Below are 4,071 nucleotides of genomic sequence, written 5' to 3'. Positions count from 1 at the left end.
GATATACTTTAATGAATTTTTTCCAGGTGTCCCAATTGTTTTAGATATTGGGGAAAATTTCCCCCAAAGACATTGTGGACTAATGTTAAATTTTTATACCCTTGAACCCTAGTGGGGATAATAAAGTTTTAGTATAAGGGTATGTAGAAAAAAAAATTGTAAAAGTATCGCATTAGTGGTTTGTATTTAAGGTATGTATGATGGACATTATAGAAGAGATTTATTTTTATGTAGCTACTAATGTTTTATGTCATTTAAATATTAGTGTTATGTGGTCATTGGGCCAAGTGGGAGAATGTAAGAATTTTATTATTCTTATGTGTGACCCAATTAATATAAAGCCCATAACTAATATTTAATGAAGAATAAATCTCGTCCGTTAGATCGGTTACTTGATGGACGTACCGGATTAAGTCTCAACCACTATAAATTGGTCCTCCCTCCACCCATTAGGGTTACCACTTATTCTATATACTTTTTCCATCACTGATGGCTGTGGTAACATAAGGCTAGGGTAAGGAGGTAGAAACCAGTTTCTACAATTAACGCTTCCGCTTTCGTAATAATGTCTTCCACATCAGGTATGTTTATGGTGTTGTCTCCATATAAGATTATTGTGCTCAAGATCCTGTGTGAATTAAGTTAATCTTACATCTGTTTGACTCATTTTTGAGGTACAGATTCTTTGTTCTGTATTAGATATGTGTAGCTAGTCTTCATAAATTATCCCCTCCGTTTCAGTTTATGTGTGTTTTAACTCACCTGCCATGGAATACTACAGATCCTTTTAGATTTGCGGTAGCAGTTAGGGCAGTCCTCCATCCTCGCACCTTCTGCATCCCCTCTGCATCATCCTTATACTTTAATTCATGATCGGCAAATGCATCTGCAAAGCTCTCCGTTTGCTTCCGAACATGTGATGGATCCACATCATAGAAGATTGGTATGATTGTTTGTCCATTTTCGTCATTCTTGCATTCCATAATCTTCACTAGTTCATTCAAGCACCAATCTTGGTGTAGCATAATTCCTCGATAAAACGATGAGGGCAACTTGAGACTCTTCGATAGCTTTCAAGAGCTCTTCTGGGATCAAATCGCCAAGCTCTAGCCTTTTATCATCTTGAAAGGTGATTATTTCCCTGTCTGTCAAATATTTGTACAAGTAACCTGTAATTGTTTTACGAGTATCTTCACCTCTAAAACTTACAAAGACATCATACTTCCATCGAGGAGAGTATTTTGAACTACTAGCAAAAGAAGAAGATGATGCCATGGATTCAATTGTACGTCTGAAAAAGAAAACACAAACTGTGTGGATAGATTGTAGTTGTGGTAATAAGATGTAGTTAGTGCTTAATAAAGCGACTCCTCGGGCTTTCTTTATGTAAATTACCTTAATTCTCTCTGTTGTGCATCATCTCCTATGAATATTTTTGGAGCGAGTGCTTTTGCAACTCGCATCCATTCCGCAAAAAATTATTTGGTAGACTTGACCAATTACACGAAAAATTGAGGCTTGTATACTCTAAAATTATCATCTTGATCCACGCGTCCGGGTCAAACTAGCTTTCCACCTTTTGACTTATGTATTGATGAATACCTCAATATTTATAACTAAAGTCGCCAAAAATAATAAGTTGGTCACCTCAAGTTATGACTTTTCGGCTTATAAGCATTTTTGGTTTGTTCAATCTTTTACTATTTAATCCTTAACATATTTTTAAATTCAAAATACATCTTCCAAGACAAAATTATTAACATCGGGTGTGTTTGGTACGAAGGAAAATGTCTTCTTAAAAAATAAGTGAATTTCTACTATTTTTCTCATGTTTAGTTGGGTAGTGAAAAATAAGTGAATTTCTTTCATATTTTCCTACGTAGAGTTAGTTAATAGAAAACATTTTCCGGAAAATAAACCCCCACACCACACCACACCCATAACAAACCCCCAACCAAATCTCACTCCCACCCAATCACCACCCTCGAATGCACTTCATTTCCCCCCCCTATCCCACACCACCACCCACCCCCCCCCCGACCCGCGACCCCGAGACTTCACGGATTCTCACTCTACCTAGAAAGTATTTGTGCTCTACAATCTACATCCCAAAGAAAGAATAGTGGCTCTACAACATCTGGTTTGTGCAGATGCAAAGAGGGAAAAAAAAAAAAAAAGTGGATCCCATAAATGAGTCGATTTGGAATTTAACAAAAATTACCTTGGGATAGAAAATAGTGCTGCAACTTGAAATGTATGCTTTGAAAATCATTGCCAATTTTGCTATATAGTGCTCGTTGAAGGCTTGCAGTCCGTCGTCTTCTTCTAGCTATGCCCATCTTCCGAATTAATAAACTCATAATCCAATTCTCTCTCACCCATTAATTAATTAATTAATTGGACAACAATTTCCAAATACCCCATTTCTATGGGTAAATCCCCAATTCCCATAATACTCCCTCATTTTACCTGTCTGTTAGTCTTTTAAAAATTGTTTATTACTCCCTTCCGATAAAAAAAAAAAGAGTCCATTATTTATTTATATAACCCAAAAAAATACTAATTATTAGATAAAAATAAGTAATTTGACAAAATTATCCCTAATTAAATAGCAGTGGGGTTTGATAATATAACACCTAATAGAGGCAAATATGAAAAAATAAGATTAATTAACTTTTCGAACTTAATAAGTATACTTTCTTTTAATTTAAAAAAAGGCTAAGTAGACTCTTTACGATGTACATACTTATAATGTACCAAAATATCTTTTAATTTTATAGCCTTGAACATGCCAGGTGGATTATTGGAATTATAGAGTTATCGAACTATGAAAGATACATTCTTTTTTAAATTGACCAAAAAAAACACTAAGACAAACAATTTGAAAGTGAGAGAGTATGTGCAATCTATTTTTACTAACTTATTTTTATTTACTTTTTTAGCTGTTTAATGCTATTATTGGAAAATAAGTATTACTATTAATCATTATCACTTTCGATAATCTCCTCAATAAAAGACCCATTGCCTTGAAAAGCTTTTTCTATTTTAATTTTTAGCATGTTTAAAAGTCTTCATCCGAAAAATGTTTAAATTTGTTTGACACACTATTAATAAAAATAATCTAAATAAAATAGATAGAAACTGAAACTCTACTCAACAAATTGTGAGCCTTGTTTATTTGAAACAATAAAATATGTTAAATGTGTAAAAATAAGATAATATCCAAGCAATTTCTTTATCATCTGTGACTTGACTTCACTGTGATTAAAGATAACGTTGTTATTAATCCGTAGTTGCCAAAAAAAAAAAAGGAAATCTATGTATAATATAAAGTTAAGTAAAGGCAAGTGATTTGGCCCAAGACTACTCTACCACCATTCATATTTATTCTTTTTAAAATTTTTTTGCATTTTATATTCATTCTTTTCAATTAATAATTAAAGAAAAAAAGCAAGATTCATTGTTAATTAAAGAGAACAGTAGGGTACAGTCCAAACTTAACTCTTCTCATTCATTCAATCACTAAGGAATAAATAAATAATTCAACTTCAAGGTTTAATTGCAGTATTATATTAATTAATTAATGAAGAAAGAGGCAAAACCACCGATGAAATCCTTCGTAGACCAACCGTCTCAAACCAAATGCATCTATTAGAGATTATTCAATTACTAAACAAGCAAATAAGTCTTACATATCCCACTTTCTCTTTATCATCAAACCCCATTAAGTCACCTATTGTAACTTTATTAGAATTGCAGCATTAACAACAATAGAGACATGGAGCCCATAAATATTACTACTCAAGTAGCAATTGATTGAGAGGGTGTGAATCAATTGCTGCAGAACAATGTCTACTTGAGGAGATAAGACAGTCAAATAATTTCTCAAGATCCTCTTTTGATCTAGCTTGGCTAAAAGGGGAATTTCTTACGGGAAATAATGTTCCAATTCTTTGTGAAGCTTCCCAACTTTTCCCAGGTGTAAGCCTTTGTTAATTTAGCAAGCCACTTTCTAATTTCTTTATAATTTGTTAACATGTAGAATTATTATTATATATATAGACGTAACAA

The 4,071-nt window shown here is 33.0% G+C and overlaps 1 pseudogene; it reads right to left on the bottom strand.

The window, feature by feature from the left end:
* Positions 1 to 1,342, bottom strand: part of LOC132060484 (TMV resistance protein N-like) — a 16,731-nt pseudogene extending 15,389 nt beyond the window's left edge.
* Between the last annotated feature and the right edge of the window lie 2,729 nt (positions 1,343 to 4,071).

This window comes from Lycium ferocissimum, chromosome 6 (genome assembly GCF_029784015.1).
Source record: "Lycium ferocissimum isolate CSIRO_LF1 chromosome 6, AGI_CSIRO_Lferr_CH_V1, whole genome shotgun sequence".
NCBI classification, from domain to species: Eukaryota; Viridiplantae; Streptophyta; class Magnoliopsida; order Solanales; family Solanaceae; genus Lycium; species Lycium ferocissimum.
The sequence above is the reverse complement of the archived record's forward strand: the minus strand, read 5'-3'. Positions and strand labels throughout refer to the sequence as shown.